The sequence below is a fragment of the Schistocerca gregaria genome, chromosome 3, assembly GCF_023897955.1.
Source record: "Schistocerca gregaria isolate iqSchGreg1 chromosome 3, iqSchGreg1.2, whole genome shotgun sequence".
Classification (NCBI taxonomy): Eukaryota; Metazoa; Arthropoda; class Insecta; order Orthoptera; family Acrididae; genus Schistocerca; species Schistocerca gregaria.
The window spans coordinates 709,142,336-709,164,479 of record NC_064922.1 but is presented as its reverse complement, the minus strand read 5'-3'; the positions used below and the strand labels follow the sequence as shown (position 1 = coordinate 709,164,479).

Genomic DNA, 22,144 nt, shown 5'->3' with positions numbered 1-22,144 from the left:
TTGTTCATGACACACCGTCTATACGAATACTTCCGTCTCCAGCAGTAATGGCCTCGAAATTTGGTTAAATACGTAGCGGAAGTTGACCAGGTGTTTCAACAATGCAGAGTGGAGTTAACATAGTTAACCTCACGTCACAACAGCCAATGTATGACAATGTCAGGAGCTCCTGGTTTTTGGAACAGATAGCTATTACCTCTGAATAGAGGCGTTCAGTGAGTGCTAGACACTCCGCAATTTTGGAAGAGTTAGGCATATCTTATCCATCACGGAAAATGGGTAGTTCGTCTTGTACGTGAGTCAACATTCTTTCTTCGTAAACGGCTGAAACACTACAGTTTATTTTTCTGCACTGCAAAGGCTGTTACTAAAATACGACTAGCTAAGACAAGCTTACGACATTCATATGTTGAGTTAGCTTCATTGGCACATACAGGCACGTTTTATCTGCTACATCGGATACTCATGAAAATATTAAGAAGCAGCTACAAAATGGCTACTTGTTTTTGATGAATTCGGTCATGAAGAAGGCGCCCCATCGCTTAATCACGTTTGAGAAAACGATCCTTACTTTTTATCAGAAGTAACGATTCTGCCTACGACGATTCGCCATTATAGCTGATATCACTCTAGCTTACCATCATTTTGATCTTTACTTACTGGAATAACTGAGATCTCACGAGGTTCCTGTGGTATAAGTTCCCCGTAAATGAAACTTTGGGCTCAATTCAGACAGGACTACACGTTGCATTAAACGGCTTCCTTTCAGTCTTTCATGTACGTTCTGTCCTCTTCCTCACACGCACATAAATGTCAGTCTTTCCCAAGACAGCAGTCTTAATCTCAAGAATATGTACAAGGATGAAAAACTCTTTGCCATCGTCGAAGTGGGCACCAACCTTATTCAAATGCTGAAGTTCAACGAACAAGACATAAAAACGAAAGCTACAGTACTGGGTGTATTATGAGACACAACATACGATATGCTGTTTTACCTCAAATAGATACCATTGGCAAAACATTAGAGGTGTTAGTAGGGAAACGAAATTCGTTGAAAGTTACTACAGATTTCCGGAACCTCATCTACAGTAAAAGTCGTGTAGTGCCAATCAAGACAGTAAAAGTCTCATCTCTCGAAATGCTAGCATTCTTGAGAATGAGAATGTTGCACTATTTCTCCAAAGCTTAGAACTGCGAGATTGTTAATGCAACGCTTGGGCCGACTCCTCCATTTCGTATACTAACATAGGTACGAGCAGACCCCAATAACTGGAATCTGATTCACCTATGTGCGGCTTGGGGGGAGACTGTTGGGGAAGAATGGTACGTTCTCGGACAAAGCTCTCGGGTCGAGTACAAGTTTCTAACTGTTCTTGAAAGCACCGAAGCAGCACTTACCTCCAGACCTATCTTTCTACCTGATGACGAAGCACTCAGGCATTCACGTTTGCTGGCAGACAAGTGACTTAATCCTTTACCGAGTGCTATCGAGCCCTCAAAGTCAACTGTCGTAGTAAAAAATTCCAAACTCGAGCTGACCCTAAAAGGAAACATCTGGAAGCGGTGAAGCGAAGTTTTTTTGTGACACGGAGTAACTTTAATACTGTTCAAAACGTTAACAGAAACCAGAACAGCAACGTCAACATCCTTCTCGAAGTAGACATTTTGTCCCAACGTATGAGGCGTTAAATGACTTACGATTTGGCCGAGACCAAATTTATCCTACTGTTGTCCTCATTACTCCGGGTCGACGGAGGTTACTAGAGCACTTTGGCTGATTACGCAGCTGGAGGTTGTCCAGTGCGTGGAGGACATCGCGGTGCAATAAAATTAGGTATAATAATATTTTTGTATGACGAAGTGTGTTCTTTCCCTCTTCGGCATAAATAAATGTTCTTCTCGATGTAAAAGCAAGCGGCTCATCTTACGTACTTATTCGGAGCTATGCAGAATAATCTCTCCAAAATTATGTTTATAAACATAATATTTCTTTCAGTGACTGAGTATACTGTTGTAAAGCATTGCAATTTACATTTCCTAAAGTCGTTTAGAACAAGCTTTAAGACTATCTGAGATTTACATGCCGTGAAAGAAAGAGAGACATTTGGAGGAGATTGCACGTAGTTCATAAGGATTAATTTCGAAAGAATATTTGGAAAGAAATAAGGAAGGAAATATGGTATGAAAGTGTAACGTCTAAAACAACAAAAAATGTTCAAATTTGTGTGAAATCTTATGGGACTTAACTGTCAAGGTCATCAGTCCCTAACTTACTCATTACTTAACCTGAATTATCGTAAGGACAAACATACACACCCATGGCCGAGGGAGGACTCGAACCTCCGCGGGAACCAGCTACACGGTCCATGACTGCAGCGCCCAAGACGGCTCGGCTAATCCCGCGCGGCCCTCTAAAACAACGTTCTGTGTTTTTGTTAATGAAATACGGAGGCAAATGTATATGATGTTTCAGAGATTACTACATCACTTTGCAAAATATATATTAAGTGTGGGGTTTGGATGACAGAGTTTCTTAGTCACAGTAGAATGGATCTACGAACAAGAAGCAAAGAGAAAATATTGTCTCGCTCTTGCTCACTCTTATGTCACATGAGTAATCGAGGTTTGTGAATTTTTCAGCACCTGATCAAAGGTATCGAAACACCTACTAGTGAATACTATAAGGACGTTTCCACCCATCGCCTTTATGAGGGCTTGAACTTCGCTGCGGACAGTTTCAGTGATTTGACTGAATAGCTGCCGGAGAATGGCAGCCAATTATTCCTCAAAGGCCGATTCCAGAGAAAGTAATGATGATGTGCGTTGGCGTCTGCCGCTAATTCGACGTTCATCCCAAACCTTTTCCATTGAATTCATATATGGACTCTGGTCAGACCAGTCCATTTCAGAATTATTGTTATCCGTAAGCCATTACCTCACAGATGCTGATTCATAACAAGGTGCACTGTTACGCTGATAGACACCACCATCATATCCGACCCGCCCCTCCACTGTATCTACTAAGCAATGCTATAATATACGTTCATATTCTTCTACATATAACGTTTTCTTAGGCACAATAAGGGAACCAAACTCTGATAATGAAAGAAAACTCGCACCAAAACGTCACTGCGTATATAGTTCACCGCTGGCACAACACAAGATGACAGGTAGTGTTCTCTAGGCGTTTGCCAGACACAAACATCCCACTCGGAGGTCACAAGGTACAGCGTGATGCGTATTTCAGAATCACCATTTTCTCATTGACTTCCCAGTGGCGTCACCCATTACACCACCTCTTAGCATCGCTTATTTTTATTTATTTATTTATTTATGCATTTATTTTACTTGGCAAGATTAGGGCCTTCAGGCCCTCTCTTACACCTAACCAGGCATACTAAGATTGAACGAGTTACAGTTTCTACATAGTCTACGTGTTATGCAGTATTGATGTTAAAGAAAAAAATTAGCACTGAGAACAGAAATGTACGGCTTATGAGGGACTGCTCGACCACTGTACTCCATTCTTTATGATTCCATACGCACATCCTTGTGTTAGCTGCACTGCTAGTATAAATTTGGAACTGCAAGCTAGTCCCTCCGCAAACTGCATTCGGTGTTTTACAACCACCGTACTGCACGGTGGTACCTTTTCGTCAGTATAAGGGGTCTACCTGCTCTTTGTTAAACTGTAGTTGTTCCTCCGAAAGCTCACCTCATAGTCAGATAACCAAGCGACGACTTAGGCGTCCTTAGAAAGATTGAAATGTCTGTGATACATTTGTTCCGCATTACATGAGGGTGTCCAGATACATTTGATCAAAGAGGGTTCTTTGTTCCCAAGACAGTCAGAGGTCGCCTTCTAGGTAAAATGTCTTCTTTGGCTCCTCCATCATAGTGCGTGTGCCACTGTATTTTATTAAGACAGTCTGCCGTGTCATAGCTACATCTGTCTTAACAGTTGTGCACTATGACCTGAAGACAGTATTAGAAGCATGTATCTTACTGAGGAGCGCTGTACAAAGTAACATTATTCCGATACCAGCTGAATGAGTGATAGATAACATTGGGTAGCACAGTATATCCAAACTATTATTTTGCCTAGATGGCCTTCGAGTTGGTAAATGATCTGGATTGGAATTCGGATTGTGACCTACACGTTAATGAAAGCCAAGATATGAGAAATTCATTGTATTCACAGAATTGGTAATAGTGGTAACCGCTGCCTGATCATCAAGCATGTTATTAAGATGCCAGTCCGATTTAAACATATGGCCTGCCAACCATTGTGGCATGCATGACAGAGAGAACTTCCCACAGTAGGACGTTGTGCCTCTTCCCACACGCTGCGCGAGTGTTTGCTTAAATGCCTCTGAGAAAGTTGTAATTGGTCTAAAATTCACAGTTTCTGTTTGAGACAAATGCAGGGATGTTTAGTTTAATCATAAATAATGCTGGTTTTGAAAATATTGTAATTAAGTTTCCATGTTACATTTAACATCTGTCGTCAAGACTGTGAAAGTTCAGGTTTTTCAACAAATATGTGGTATACCTGTGAACGCTACTCTTTATACGCGGTCAATGTTCCATGCAGTCTTACTTGTTATGGTTCCCACAGACATGATCAATAGTAAATGGAGGGTCACATGGATGTTTTGTAAGCAATCTCAAACTGAATACATGTCCCCATAGTCTTGAAATTATTCAATGTCTCCTATCCGTTTTACATACTTGTGATCCTATGTCATCATGGTACTATGTATCACTACAAGATGTGGCACCTGGGTATTCGTGTGAATTCGCGGATTAAATTTCTCACTCGCTGGCATTGTAGTCACGGGATACTACTGTATGAATATTTCTCGTGAAGTGTATAGTATTACGTTAACGAATATTTTAAGCAGGTCGGAATTCTTTGTACTTTTTGGAAGCCTTACGAAGACTTAACATTTGTGCAACGTTCTTCAGAGTGTAATTCATTATAGACATTTAATAAAATACGACGAGGGTTGAATAAATAATTCAATACATTTTTATCGACGCCAATTTTGGTGGGAAAATTGCAAAATTTTTTGTGGGACACCGTGGAATATTCCCTTTAAGAACCTATAGTTTCGTGAGGTTCTAATAACACTCGGAGCTATACCTATCCTTTATAATAGTGTCTGTGATCAGAGAGCTGTCACTGAGAAAACAAGAGCATCCTAGATGTAAAAGGCGCTTGCTGAGTGTCTTTGGAGGCATGGCAGACAGCAAAAGCGAGGTAAATCGTTGGGTGAGGTGTCTGACATCATCGAACAAGAATTCGCGAATCTGTACGATCTCCCACGTGCCGGACGGCCATACGCGGCTGCGATTCGTGCAATGTTGGAATATGAGAACACTCTAATTTGAGATGATCGACGGAAACAATCAAACACTTCACTGCACAACTGGACGTCTCAGCTGATGAAGTTCAGACATACTCGTCCACTAGTTGGAAGGTGTGTCCACTGGGTTCGTCATTGCCTAACCGAAAACCATAAAGAGCAACATGGTACGATATGTGATTCATTTCTTGCGCTTTACTAGGATGATCGTGACAAATTTTAGTAGAACATCGTTAAAGGCAATGAAATATGGGTTCATTACTTCGAACCGGGAAGGAACTTCCATCAACGAAATGGGGACGCAGCACCTCTCCTCCGAAGGAAAAATTACAAAACTGTGTCCTCAGCCAGAAAGACGTGGCGTCGGAGACCAAGCTCATGGTGCAACAATCGTATCTGAAGTGTATTGTGCTACCCTTTGGAAATTTAAAGACCACCTTCAGCGTGTTCGTCGCCATAAATGTGCAAACGATCTTCTCCTTCTTCTACTCTACGGCAATGCAAGGCCACGTGCATATCTGGACACGCGAGAGAAGATCAGGAATTTCACTGGGCTGTCATTTCTTATCCAACCCTACAGCCCGGATCTTGCACCTTCCGACTTCCATGTGTTTGGCGCAATGAACGATGCATTATCCGGGAATCAGCACCTGCATGATGGGGAGGTTATTGATGCTGCTGGGCTTGGGCTCTGATGTCGCCCCACCCCCCTCCCGCGTACTTTGAGGGAACTGTTAACATTGACTGCCGTTCATTACTACACAAAATACTGCCGTACTGGTTCTCCCAGTAAGTTGGCGTAAGGCCCCCTCACTGAAAGGAGATTATGTTGAAAAACTGTGTTCTATAGCCAAAAGTGTCGGGAATAACATGGAGTATTGCATTCCTGTCTATAACCAATCTCCTTTCAGAAAAAAATTAGTTGTGCTACTTACTGAACACCACCTCGCACCTCCCCTCCCCCCCCCCCCCCCCCCCACGTACTTTGAGAGAACTGTTAACATTGCCTGCCAGCTCATTAACATACAAAATGAACAGAAAGGGTGCACACACTCCCATTGGAGACGCCTGAAATTACTTCTGTATCTGTCGACTTTCTGAATCTAGTCACAATATCTCTTTGTTAACCCGTATGATTATACTTACCTAGTCATTTTTGGGATGGTACTGAGTCAAATTCTTTTCGGAAATTTATAAATGCAGCATCAATGTGTCGTAAAGGAAAAAGTCTAGTGAGATATCACGTGATCACCTATTTTCGGAAACTATGCTAGCTCACGAGGAGTGAGAACTGCCAGTGTCCGTCTCCTACCTTCCAAACTTTACAGAAGCTCTTCTGCGAAACTTGCAGAACTAGCACTCCTGAAAGAAAGGATACTGACGAGACATGGCTTAGCCACAGCCTGGGGGATGTTTCCAGAATGAGATTTTCACTCTGCAGCGGAGTGGGCACTGATATGAAACTTCCTGACAGATTAAAACTGTTTGCCCGACCGAGACTCTAACTCGGGACCTTTGCCTTTCGCGGGCAAGTGCTCTACCAACTGAGCCACCGAAGCACGACTCACGCCCGGTACTCACAGCTTTACTTCTGCCAGTATCCGTCTCCTACCTTCCAAACTTTACAGAAGCTCTTCTGCGAAACTTGCAGAACTAGCACTCCTGAAAGAAAGTATACTGCGGAGACATGGCTTAGCCACAGCCTGGGGGATGTTTCCAGAATGAGATTTTCACTCTGCAGCGGAATGTGCGCTGATATGAAACTTCCTGGCATGTTGAAAAACTGTGTTCTATAGCCAAAAGTGTCGGTAATAACATGGAGTATTGCATTCCTGTGTATAACCAATCTCCTTTCAGAAAAAAATTAGTTGTGCTACTTACTGAACACCACCTCGCACCTCACCTCCCCCCCCCCCCCCCCCCACGTACTTTGAGAGAACTGTTAACATTGCCTGCCACCTCATTAACACACAAAATGAACAGAAAGGGTGCACACACTCCCGTTGGAGACGCCTGAAATTACTTCTGTATCTGTCGACATTCTGAATCTAGTCACAATATCTCTTTGTTAACCCGTATGATTATACTTACCTAGTAATTTTTGGGATGGTACTGAGTCAAATTCTTTTCGGAAATTTATAAATGCAGCATCAATGTGTCGTAAAGGAAAAAGTCTAGTGAGATATCACGTGATCACCTATTTTCGGAAACTATGCTAGCTCACGAGGAGTGAGAACTGCCAGTGTCCGTCTCCTACCTTCCAAACTTTACAGAAGCTCTTCTGCGAAACTTGCAGAACTAGCACTCCTGAAAGAAAGGATACTGACGAGACATGGCTTAGCCACAGCCTGGGGGATGTTTCCAGAATGAGATTTTCACTCTGCAGCGGAGTGGGCACTGATATGAAACTTCCTGACAGATTAAAACTGTTTGCCCGACCGAGACTCTAACTCGGGACCTTTGCCTTTCGCGGGCAAGTGCTCTACCAACTGAGCCACCGAAGCACGACTCACGCCCGGTACTCACAGCTTTACTTCTGCCAGTATCCGTCTCCTACCTTCCAAACTTTACAGAAGCTCTTCTGCGAAACTTGCAGAACTAGCACTCCTGAAAGAAAGTATACTGCGGAGACATGGCTTAGCCACAGCCTGGGGGATGTTTCCAGAATCAGATTTTCACTCTGCAGCGGAATGTGCGCTGATATGAAACTTCCTGGCATGTTGAAAAACTGTGTTCTATAGCCAAAAGTGTCGGTAATAACATGGAGTATTGCATTCCTGTGTATAACCAATCTCCTTTCAGAAAAAAATTAGTTGTGCTACTTACTGAACACCACCTCGCACCTCCCCTCCCCCCCCCCCCCCACGTACTTTGAGAGAACTGTTAACATTGCCTGCCACCTCATTAACACACAAAATGAACAGAAAGGGTGCACACACTCCCGTTGGAGACGCCTGAAATTACTTCTGTATCTGTCGACATTCTGAATCTAGTCACAATATCTCTTTGTTAACCCGTATGATTATACTTACCTAGTAATTTTTGGGATGGTACTGAGTCAAATTCTTTTCGGAAATTTATAAATGCAGCATCAATGTGTCGTAAAGGAAAAAGTCTAGTGAGATATCACGTGATCACCTATTTTCGGAAACTATGCTAGCTCACGACGAGATCGCCCCACTAGTGATATCTCGTTACATTTGACCCCATAACTGTATCAAAGAGTCTATGGCCGATGTATTTCCTGAAACTTATCTGATCATATCTTGTGTTTCTTCACTAATGAAACCAACGTTTAAGATAGGGAAATCCTAATTTTATGCTCTTCCTTGCTTGTTTCTCTTAGAATTCCGCTTTACTCTTTCGTGTGTGACAATACAATCTCCCATTACATCTTCACGGTATCACAGTCTTCAGTTACTCCAGAGTGAATTGTAAAGAAGACATACAAAATATAAGTAAAAGTCGACAAGCCATGGGACTCGACATACACTCACATCATAGCTAAGAAAAATAGTAATTAACATTCCAATTTATTAGAATATTACCCCACTGAAAATCTAATAACTATCTTATTCATAAACTGAGACCAACAGTTACCTGCCTTGCAGAATACTTGCCGAAACATAGTCTTTTATTATTCCCCGCTGACAAAATTGTTTCGAACATCCACATTCTATCCGTCACAGCACAAATGAGACACTTAGTTGACTGGAAAATTGGAGCCTGGGAGTTTCGGGAATCTCGACGTAGGGGGCGTAAGTTGGCGAGCAGGCAGCAACACAGGGCTAGCCCTGATTAGCGGCTACGGCGGTCTGAGCTGTTTCCCAGCCAGCGCCGCGAGGGGGTGTGGGTGTTGGGTGACGGGCCGGGCAGGGGGGGGGGGGGCGGAGATAATAGCCAGACGCCTCCCTCCCACCAGATGGCGGGCCGATGCGTGGCTCGGAGTACAGAGCTGGGCGCTCCCAAATCAGCTCCGCTCTCCCGGCAATTCTCGACGAATGCACCAACAGCTGAGGGAATGGAACCAAACGTAATTGCCTCAGCATGTCCAGTTGACATTTCTGTTCATCATACGGCAAAAAATAGACTTCAAATTCACATGTGAAATCATTACTGTAAGTATACAGAGATGTGTAATAAAGCCATTTAATTCACACCAAAATATAGCAGAAATGACGCTGAATATGTGACATATATTGCTCGTTAAGAGTAACTAAAATTTCAAACGAATAATAACAACGAAATATTGCATTCGGTATACGGGTACAAGTTGTCTCACACAATGAGTGGAATAATTTTGTTTGTGTGTGGTTATCATATAGCCGGTGTTATTAGGGCCATAGTGACACTAATGTGATTAAAAGCCGCGAGAGATTAGCCGAGCGGTCTGAGGCGCTGCAGTCATGGACTGTGCGGCTGGTTCCGGCGGAGGTTCGAGTCCTTCCTCGGGCATGTGTGTGTGTGTTTGTCCTTATGATAAATTAGGTTAAGTGGTGAGAAAGCGTAGGGACTGATGACCTTAGCAGTTAAGTCTCATGAGATTTCACTCACGTTTGAACATTTTTTTGTGATTAAAACCAGTAATAATATCACTACATCAGAAACAAATTCACTTTATTTCGTAGTTACTTATCCACAGATTCACTCAAATCCACCAACAAAGATATATGTAATCACGCAAATTAGCAACTTCACGTGATACTAAAATGTTCAACGTCTCATGAAACACAGGACACGTCAGCGGGATAAATAGGCTCTCCACTTTGGTAGATGATTTAAAATGTGGTTTGCTGGAAATCCTTGTGCGTCAATCACCATTTATATGAGACTCATACTTCCAGAATGGAAAGCCATGTTCATTTGGACTGTGCCTTATCTGAAGATGTTTGACAAGGACGCCGTCGTGCCTCCATGCATGGAAGTAGGTACGCAGTGAGCAAGCATTTAGTTTCACCAGTCATATGTTACTGCCAGCGTTTACAGCCACTTACTTTCCCACCAACAAACGTCCTTGAAATTAAGAGCATTTTGTTGGTTAGTGCAAATGGATAAACAGAAATACAGGGCTGTTTATATATTCGATGCTTCGACATTTTATTTTCAAACGGCAATAGATCCCAATTTAGTAAATGTTTACTATGAGTCTGTTCCTTCACTTTGAACGTTGAAGAGGTGGCTGCTGAATTCATTATTCTCTACTGGACTAGTGCCATGGACTCTGTGGTTGTCATTATAGCATAATATGGACTGAGAGGGCAAAGATCTGTCGGACGCCTCACGGCGCTACTTCGACGTTGTTAACACAATGCACATTTATTGCTCATGGGTACATTGTTGACTTCTTTGAGGTCGTCAGTAGCGAGAAGACTAGATGAAGCTCACAGAAGGCCATTGTGCACTGATGCTTGCGGAGACAGCTACGTCACTAAAGACTGCTGGCAAGATGCATTGCGGATGTTGCCTGTGTAGTCCTGGTACCCAGCATCAAGACTAGCGGGCTATCAGGGCGCTCAAATTGACGTAGATTGTTGCCCGTAAGGGCAAGGTAGTGCTAGTTCAGGAGTGCTAGTTCTGCAAGGTTCGCAGAAGAGTTTCTGTAAAGTTTGGAAGGTAGGAGACGGATACTGGCAGAAGTAAAGCTGTGAGTACCGGGCGTAAGTCGTGCTTCGGTAGCTCAGTTGGTAGAGCACTTGCCCGCGAAAGGCAAAGGTCCCGAGTTCGAGTCTCGGTCGGGCACACAGTTTTAATCTGCCAGGAAGTTTCATATCAGCGCACACTCCGCTGCAGAGTGAAAATCTCATTCTGGAAACATCCCCCAGGCTGTGGCTAAGCCATGTCTCCACAGTATCCTTTCTTTCAGGAGTGCTAGTTCTGCAAGTTTCGCAGAAGAGCTTCTGTAAAGTTTGGAAGGTAGGAGACGGACACTGGCAGAAGTAAAGCTGTGAGTACCGGTCGTGAATCGTGCTTCGGTAGCTCAGTTGGTAGAGCACTTGCCCGCGAAAGGCAAAGGTCCCGAGTTCGAGTCTCGGTCGGGCACGCAGTTTTAATCTGCCAGGAAGTTTCATATCAGCGCACACTCCGCTGCAGAGTGAAAATCTCATTCTGGAAATACGAAGATCAGCGCCGGCGTTGCGAACAGCAGTGCGTGTCCACTCTCAGTGGTAATCTTGCAGAATCACCTGGTAGAATACGTAGGAAGTGGCGAGATAATTGAAGGCAGATAACTGTGTTCGTCTATTGTAGCTTACTTTATTTTGATTATTGACTCTTGAGAATTATTATGTAATAATGTAACACATAATTGACTCTGCTATACAGTGCTGAAAGGCCTAAAAAAATTAGTCATATTTTTCTTGGTCTAACCTTGTGATTTACATATTCGGCGTCAAAAACTACTGACCGACACGTCACATTTTTAGATGGTAATTCGTTTCGTCTCAGGTGCTCACGAAAATATCATCAGTTGTCCCTGCTGCACTGCACAAGGGAGAAACTTCTTTGAAAAGTTCAGTTACAGCCGTAGGTTGGGGGCGGACAAAATTTCCTAGTGGTTTCCTCTGTCTCCTCTCGCCGTTGCTGTGGGCCACCGTAGAAGTACCGTTTTGTTGAGGAAACATAATGGCCAGTTCATTCTGCAGCTCAAACATAGATCACAATGGCGACTTGTCGATGCTGGTGAAGGTGTGATCGTAGTCGCTGCGCCAATATTTTGAGCCCATAGCTTTTGACACACTCATCGCACTTGAAACATTCGCTATTGCAAGTTATCTCCCACATTGCACAGAAGTGTTAAGGTTTTCTTCGTTCCCGAACCTAACATAATGACGAATAATATTTCTGGGTACGTGTGATACTATCTGTTCAGTGAACACTAACATCATTCCGGCAAACGCATCTGCTCATAACCGACTTCGAATTTAGATGCCGAAGTCACCAGTTACATCTTGTCATCCGGTCTCGGTTTCAAGCATCAGTCACAGTAACAGTACTGCTGGTGGCATTACAATAACTATATAGGCAGAAATTAACCTTACTGAAAACAAATTTTTGCAAAATATAATAAGTACACAGTGTAAAGAGAAAATGTCGTCCTTGGAGGTCGGCATGCGACTCCTCATTCAGATTCACAGAAAAAGTTTATCTAGCATCATCAGATAATTGAAAACACATGTGTGGCAACTAGGAGCTGACAACTCTCATATCGTGCAGTGCATCACGATGTACGGATGAACGTACACCACACCACTCCACCTTACCAAACGTCGTTGCTCATTGAGTAGACAGCCAGCTCGGTAGCTCAGTGTATTCGGTCAGAGGGTTAGCTGCCCTCCGTAGTGAAAAAAAAAAAAAATGAAACGAGCGAATGGAACAACGATGAACCGGAACGGGTGTATGGCTCTTTCCCGAAGGAGTGCAGGAATGATGAACAACTCAATACGCTTTTGCTGCTGAGTGCATCTGATAACCAAGCTGCTGCTGCTGCTGGTGCGTATACTGCACGGTACCGTCTAAAGTGCCAGCCCGACCGGAGTGGCCGAGCGGTTCTAGGCGCTACAGACTAGAACCGCGCGACAGATACGGTCGCAGGTTCGAATCCTGCCTCGGGCATGGATGTGTGTGATGTCCTTAGGTTAGTTAGGTTTAAGTAGTTCTAAGTTATAGCTGACTGATGACCTCAGAAGGTAAGTCCCATAGTGCTCAGAGCCACTTGAACCATTTTTTTACTAATCGTTGAAGTGTTACACGATAAAGAACTGCATCCATATCATTATACGTCAACGCAACACGAAGGCCAGTAGACCGCACACGGCGGGATCAGTTTTATGAATGGCTTTTGAACCAAGTGGGAGGTAACGAACATTTTGTAAATAAAGTGATATTGTAGCTTCAGTCGTGAAGGTATTTTCAACCTCCATAACTACCATTACTGGTCGGAACAAAACCGACATGTCCTCCGTGAATGTGGTTTTGAAGCACGCTTTGACATATACTTGGGGGCAGGAACCGTGAGAGGAATGCTATATGACCCTACTTGTTGCTGTACAAGTTCAATGGACCACTGTATCGTACGTTCCTTTGCAATGCTTTGCCTGACACATTACAAAACGTCCCACTTTGTCTTCGGAGTCAGCAATGGTTTGAGAATGATGGGACACCTCCGCACATTGGAATAAATGTGCGTAACTATTTAAATGAAGCGTTTCCAGGGAAATGGATTGGTTGTGAAGGTCCCATATTTTGGTCTCCCCTGACTCCGGAAACTAGATTTTTATCTGTGGAAACACTTAAAGTAACGTGTGGATGAACGTGACCTAATAGCTCGCGAGCATGTCGCTTCAGCATTGGTGAATGGAAGGGGGCTACGAAGGGTCGAGTAAAGTGTGATTCATTGAGTGCTGAGATGTTGGCCAATTTAAGATGGTGACTTTGAACTTCTTCTGTAAAGTGAACGTTGCTCGTACATTGTAAGTACAGGCTGTGTGAAGATAAGGCTGGATATCAAACCTATAGAAAGGAATTATTGTGAGTAGCATAATGTGCGATCTGTAGTAGCCCACCTATTGTGTTTCTTGTACCTCACTGGGTACGGGAGATGTTTTTGTTGGCTTTATTAGTATCATGGATGAAACAAACTGACTATTTATATCTATAAGAAGTTCACGTTAAATCACAATGTTTAAATAAATGTAACACTAACAAATATAAATACAGAAAATAGCGCATTTTAGAGGTGTCAGTTGTATAGAGATTGAAGCTTTAATTGTAAAAAAAAAAGTTTCGCTTGAACATGGGCGAGTCTGCAAGTCCATTTCACAAGGTCTTCCCTCATCCCACTGAGCTAAAGCACAGTGCGGAATTAAATGTCACGTTTTCTTGGCCACGCTGCTCGCAGTTCCAGTTCCTGTGTTGCCAAAGCCTGTTTCTTTGAAATGAAATTTATATTAAATCTATTTGCGGGACCAGATTTTTGTACGTAGATACAGTTTTGCCTTGAATTGGGATGAATAATAGCATCCCAAAGACCAACTACGGTATTTTTTCTTCACTCTATGTACCAGTTAGGATCTTGCTTATCATTTGCTTAAAGAACAATAAACATTACTTTAGGGAAGTGAGGTGATATGTTCGTGCCAGTCGGTTGCGCATTATAACAGGTCAAGGAAGAGCCTAGACAGAACTGCAGAAACAAACGATTTGTTTGATATTACTCATGCCTGATTTATTGATATATCATCGAAGATGGTCCATTTCCTCTGCAAGAAATGGCTTTTCACTGCTTGCTTAGTAGCAGGATATAAGAACAGAAATCGTTAAAAAGGACATTTAAAGGTGCACATCTTCAAGGGGCCAAACAACAGACACAGGACAAAAATGGGAGAATGGTAGTGTGGGACAACTAGTCACTATTATTGTCATTTTTCAAAAGTTGCAAGGGGTCGAGCATTTTGACGGCATAATTTACGTGGCAGGGCATACTTCGTGATCTAGGGTTTCCTCTCAATTTTTGAGGTGTATCTCGTGCGATGACTCATTATGGCTATCGTGTTTATCTCATTATTCTTCGTAAAAGTGTTAAGTCATTTTTATGATGATTATGTTGTGGACTCTTCAGTCTTCCAAGATAACAACATCCATATTTACATGGCTGTATACGAATGTTTCTGGTTTGAGGAGCACTCAGGAGGCTCACCGCACTTCTACTGGATATCTGAACCATAACAAGAAACTTTTAACATAACTGCTAAGGTTCAGTGACCGTGTCTGAATTGTTGCAACCCTTGTTAGCGGCTTGCCATCTCACAACTATTCATGACGTCGCCTATCCGGCTTATATCTTATTTAATATGTGACTTTTAAGTACTGCATGTTTTCCAGTCAGTACAAACTTAAATTAAAATGTATTATATACCTAATATGTTTTAGAACAGTTAGTCTAATTTTCAAGACGACGCTCATAGTAGCGTGGAAACCTGGTAAATATTGACTTAATATTTGTGACCGAGGGCTTATTTGTTGTAATATGAACCATATCATCTTACTCCCACAGATCATCGTTTGGGTGTATGTGGACCAAAGCGTCCATATACAATAAAGCAATCTGTGGTCTGTCCGAGATGAAATCGTCAGTGAGTGACTGTAGCTGCATATTAAATAACTGAGGGAATATGCGGACCATCTTTATCGCTGAAGTGATGCTATTTTGAAGGCTAAAGGTGGACCATGTGTGATATATCCTCGGACTGAGAAAGTTTTGGTCCAGTCGCCATATGTACCTGCATTATACAAAAACAGCTACTTTTTCTATAATTTCATGTCTAATTTATCCTGGCCTGGAAAATGAAGAAAATTATATCTCCACATGTGATGCATAATCATCCACTGAAACTAATGATGGTTCCCTCCTCGTTTATTGTAACACAACATCACACAGCAGTTTATTTTAGTGGTATCACTTCCAAAACGACAGCATTCTAATTTCCCTATTGGATACTTCATTGTCAATTAAATGATTCCAGCCATTCCAAATGTACTGAAAGTCTAGAGATATCATAGTACGAGGTACAGTGTGTCAAGGCGCTGATGACCTCGATGTTGAGCCCCCATAAGCCCCAACACACCACCACCACACACCACACCACATACGAAGTACCACTACATTCAATATGTAACACTTTGGTAAATATGAAAACTGTAGTATTAATAGATAATACATCTTTCTTTTTGCAACTGATTGTTCACGTGCATTGTTTTATCATTCTTTGCGTTGTGTTAAGGTTTTCTTTTCCTGTTGATTAACAAAAAAATTTTCGTTGCAGTTTATGTCGAAAAATCTACTACACTGAAAACCGTTGATGTACATTACACTGCATAAAATATCCACGCTTCTAAAATCTGTACTCGTTGTTAGTCAGAAAGTTTACCCACTTATCATTAAACACTTTAACTATACCAATTATTGCAATAGATTCACGGGACTGAAACGTTACTCCTGCCACAGATTATACAACTAGCGATACTCTAATGACTGAGACAACATAAATGGACATGGTTTTAGTTGATAAGTATGCACGATGTGAATTCACAACATACGACAATTACAGACTATAAATGTTGTAGTACCTAAGAAGACTTGAATAAATTCATACAGAAAGTCCATCATGCATTGTTATTGAATGTTGGGAACACTTCGAAAGATAATTGCTAAGTAGGAGGGCAGTTGTGATTCAGGATACAATCCTACCTCGAATGGACTCACTGGCTTTGAAAACAGTGCATAGTGTGTGGCGCTAAACCTGGTCATTGGTCCTGAACACATTACATACACATTCAACTTAAACCAACAACATGACATGGAATAGATCATAACATCACATCGCTCCTCTATCCTAAGCCTTTCATAACATATGTGAATAAGATAACATCAACTCCCCTGATCTCCCTTCCACTTGTTCAATCACAGTCCATTATTTTTACTAGCCAATAAAAACAAACATACCACAGAGCCGTCATCGTCTTGTATATGTCCCACTTTTCACCACTTTCAACTCAATTTTAAGCCACGACTCTCTCTTGGAAATAGGCCAATTACACACACACATATTTAGAAATCCCTGTCACACCTAGCATTCTACAAGCCATTGAATACTGAAGAATCATAAGCTATATCCCAGCATTTTCCTGGCCGTTAATATGAAAAACTCAGTCAGCATGTGATGAGTAAAGTTAGATCTTGGCACCGTAATTGATGCAAGGCAAGTTCAATATTTCAAGTTAAATATTTCCATATATAAATTGTCTGTATTACTTATTAAAATATACGTGGGCCTCTTATTGGCAGCACTAATCGTTATTAACGGTTAATTAGCAACTGTCGACAATACTTCTATCTTTATACACCACAGGGTGTGAGGGACAACGGAGCACCAAATTTATTATTTCCGTATCTAAATTTTCTGTATTATTGCTCCGTAACAATATATTACATATGTGAATAAGATAACATGCTAATCAGGCAAGTCAGTAAAATTTGTAAGTTTCTTTAGGCCTAAACTCTGCATGTGCAGAAACGTTCTACACAAGAAAATTGTAACTGATTTTATTGAGTATCTAATACAGCTTCCTATTGTTTACAACTTTTTAGTATTTCTCGACAAAACATAAATTTGGAGAAGGCTCCTACACTTACCAGTATCAACTGTAGTGGAAAATCTCTCATTAAAAGTTGACTGACGGTTCGTTCTTTTCATTTCCATGATCAACTATTAAATAATAACAAAATATGTTATATATTTAGCCGCAAACATTAAATTTTTCGACTTTATTACACCTAAGCATAATAAAACTGTCTCATTTTGTAGAGGCCTAGTAAGCTGTGTCACTTAAACGGCATGTTTTCGTAATACCCAAGTAAAACTTCAAAAAAGCAAGAGTTACAGTTAAACCAATGCGGTGGCTGCCTTTTTTGCTTCTGTGAAAGACAGAGATAGACAAGGTTCTCCAGAGAGAAAAGTTAGAACTCAGATCACAAACGAAAATCCCATCTTTGCATCAGAATAATATAGCACATTTGTACCAAACTAAGTTAAGAATTCTTCTATAACACAACAAAGCACACATAGTACTGGAGTTGTAACCTTGAGGTTAAGTGCCGCTGGCATCGACGGTAATTACGTCTTGATACTCCACTTAAAAAAAATAGATTGTCTGTATTATTTTTCTGTAATAGTAAAAGCACATGACTTACTTATTGCCACAATTAATCCATATTACAGGTTGATGCACTTATGGATATTTGTACCACTTACTACAGAAATAAAAAATTGTCTCTATTACTTACCAAAATAAGTTAAGAATTCTTGCATAACAGTACTAATAACTCTCAGGTTGCTTATTGACACTACTGCTCTAACTTACAGGCTTTGATACACTTGGTGATAACTGATTAGCTTTTTCTGTCACACAGTGGAAACTACGTGACGCTTCTGTAAATACTATACTGAGCAGCAGTTTTATTAAATGAATTTAGTACATATATGTGGTTGTTGTGCTTTCATCTGCCGACTTCAAACTACTATCGAAAGTCAGCCAAATATTATACTGACCCGTATCAGGGAAATAAATTTACCTTGGAGTACGAAATGTTTTTCGTTGCAGCTGGCAATCCTGACTTATGCAGCTGTAGTGGAATGTACGTAACACTGATTAAATACCACACTGAACGGTAGTTTTAATATATGCCTTAATAAACATTCATGTAGGTAGGAATGAGGATTGGTATGCTTTCAGCTACCCACTTTAATCTACCTTTCGAAGACAGCGAAACATTAGTGTGGCCCTGCGAGTGTATTAACATTATCTTACAGTACAAAACGCTTGCCATCTTATAAATTAACAACTCTCTTATTGTCTGATCCCTTGCTAAGTAAACATTCACATCTTGGCACAGTCATACATAATCATGGAGTAAATTCTGTTTATGCCTCCTTCATTTTCAACAACTGTCGATTTTTCTGGAAAAGCCCACAAGCTTTAGTATCGCCTTGGCGAAATATGCCGTGCTTGGAGACGGCGTCAGTTATTTTTAATATGAATGTAAAGATGCCTTCAAGTCTAATCATAATGTCACTTCAAGTAGCGCCTACCAAATTTAGGACAAGTCTGAACTCATCTTGAGTTGCATTACGTTCTTCTGGGTGTTCCTCACTGCACAATATTTCTAAAACGTAACTTCCTGTCTTTATCAGGTTCTACTTCTCCTGGTCGAGTGAAGTAGGTCGAATGCTTATACTTCTACCTTTACCCTCCACAGTGTGTTCTAGGCGCTCCGTTTCGTCTATTGCCAATAGAATAGTTCTGAAATGTTATGCCTTTAGTAGAGTGCAAGATAATCATCGGAGTTAAATTTGGTGGAGATTTTCATGAATTGTGACACTGTGTACCAACTAGGTGAAGCGTGGGGTCCTTCATTGGAGTTGCTAAAAACGCAAAGTTACACCAGCATTACTCTACAGAGGAAGTTGATATGGGGAATGAAGCCCAGGAAGAACACCAGGAGCACCATACCGAGAGCAGAACACCAGATCGTTGTAAGGCGCATCGATGCGAACGCGGGATGCCAGCTCGAGGCCAGGCACTCCAGGACTAAGACAGAACGTGTGAGGATGACTGTAGTGGTAACAGGGCGCACACGGAGCGCCTACAACAGACCATGGAACGGGAAGTCAATGGATATAAGTATTGGACCTGTTACAATCTACTAGCCATCTCAAATAACATCTGATGAAGCCAGTGACACAGGTGTTGCACCACTTCCCAACAAGTAGCCGTCTCAAATAACACCAGATAAAGGCTGTGAGACGCGTTGTCGGAATATTCTGGGTGGACGACCCTGACATAACACCCGACATCAACAGATCATTGGGAACGACTGAGGCACTACATGTCGGGACTCATCCAAGACCTTGCTGACTGAGATGAAGCCTACATTTCAGAACAATCCACGGACATCACTTACATGCAGCCTCTCTCCACAGCCTCTCCCCCCCCCCCCCCCCTTCATTGCATGCATCCTTGTTTACTAAGCAATGACTCATACAAGTTGACAATGACTCATACAAGTTGAGACTTGTTTGCATAGATGATGTCAAGTGTTTAGTACTGCAAAATAAAGTAAATTCACTACCACGAGTTCACCACAATGTGTTGCCATGTTTTTAAAGTACTTGAAGTGGAAAGTTTACTGCCTAGCAATCCGTGTTCCTTTCCTGCACTAAATTAAGATTTTAAAACAGAAACCCATTTTTTGTTTCATCGAAGTGTCATTTCCTTTCCACTGTGTGTCAAAATAAGCCAGCCAGCTGTCGCAAAGTTTACATTAACCTGTAAATTAGGACAGTGGTACCAATATTGGCCAGGAAACTGCACCTGAAAGGAGGACGAGTACGCAGTGATCAACAGTATGAGGATGAAGAAGGCAATGGAGACCACTGTGATAACGACGGGTAATGCGTATCCACAGGACATGTAGCCTGTAATTAAAAAAGAGCCCTCCCACTGGCAAAAGATTTCAGAATAGCCCCACATTCGGTTTTCCGGAAAAAAACTCTTAACGGGGTGTGTGTGGGGGCGGGATGGGGTGGGGGAGGGAAGTGGAGCTGTGACGAAAGATTGAATAATCAACAAAAGGATAACCTTCTGCGAATCAGGGGGTGGAATGGAAAATTGTGAACGTAGCATGGAAGCTATAAAATCTGAAAAGGGAAATGCTAAGGCTCAGTCTACACATAGTGGAGGTTAGTGAAGTGAAGTGAAAAAAAGATAAGCATTTCTGGTCAGACGAATAAATGATAATATTAACAGCAGCGGAAGATTCTGTAACGGGAGTAGGTTTCATTATGAATAGGAAGATAGGTCAGGGATTGAGTTACTGTAACCAATTCAGTGAAAGAGTTGTTCTCATCAGAACATACAGAAAATCAACGCCGACAGCAGTAATTCAGTTATACGACACAATATCTTAAGCAGAATATGAAGAGACTGCCAAAGCGTACGAGGACACTGAACGACTAACTCGTATGTAAAATTTAATGGTCACGGGGCACTGGAATACGGTTGCAGGAGAAACAATAGTACTTAGGCTAACGGGAGAATATGGACTTCATAGTAAGAATGAGAGAGAAGAAGGACAAGTTGAGTTCTGCACAATTTTCAGCCAGTAATAACGTATACTCTGTTAACGGATCACAGAGATATGCTTGGAAAAGGCCGACAGATACGGGAAGATTTCAATTACATTACATCATGGCCAGTCAGAAATTTCGAAGCCACACATGAAACTGTAAGGCGTACAAAGGAAGAGATACTGACTCAGATCACAATTTAGCAATGATTAAGACAAGTCAAGGACTATCAGTGCTCAAACAAGTGCTATGCGCATTCGGCTATCTGAGGTCATAGACACTGCGATAATGAACAGCTCAGTAGGCAGTTCAGTTGAAGAGGAATAGACATATCTAAAACGTCCAGACCTAAAAGCTGGAGAGAAAAACATAGGCATAAGGAAGGTAACAGCGAAGAAACCATGGCTAACAGTAGAAATATTCCATCTGTTCGAAAAACGAAAGGTGTGCAACAATGTTCACGGAAATTAGAGAATAGAGAAATATAAGTCACTGAGGAGTGAAATAAAAATGAAATGCGGGAACCTATAGGGAAAGTGCTATATGAAAAATGTGAAGAAATCGATAAAGAAATGATTGTCGAAAAGACCGACAAAGCATTTGGCAAAAGTGAAAACAACCTCGAGTGAAATTAAAAGCAAGGGCGTTTACGTTAAGAGTGCAATGGGAAATCCCCGTTAAATCGAAAGAGAGAGAGACCGTATAGGTGGAAAAAGGATCGTAACATTAAGAGAGCAATGCAGAGGAGAGAGAGGATGTGTGGAAAGAGTAAGTCGAGTGGCACTATGAGTGAGAGGAACTGTCTAATGATGTGATGGAAGGAGAAACAGGAGTCGACTGGAAAGAGATAGGACATCTAATATAGGAATCAGAGTTTTAAACAACCTTGGACGAATTGAGAGCAGGTGAAGGAGAAGGGGTAGATAATATTCCATCTGAATTTCGAAACCATTGGTAGATTTTAGTGCGCAGAATGAATGTAACTGGTAATTTAAAATCAGACTTTCGAAAGAGGATCATCCACACAATCCTGAAAAATTCAAGAGTCAACATTGAGAAATTATCTCGCAATCAGCTTAACAGTTCACGCCT

At 41.7% G+C, this 22,144-nt stretch overlaps 1 protein-coding gene and 1 non-coding gene across 2 annotated transcripts in view; both read left to right on the top strand.

The window, feature by feature from the left end:
- The window catches only part of LOC126355995 (glycine receptor subunit alpha-2-like), a 651,703-nt gene that overhangs the window by 181,928 nt on the left and 447,631 nt on the right, over positions 1-22,144 (top strand). The window lies entirely within an intron of this gene.
- Trnas-cga (transfer RNA serine (anticodon CGA)) lies at positions 11,336-11,412 on the top strand. Its single transcript has one exon. It is a non-coding gene; the product is annotated as a tRNA-Ser (tRNA).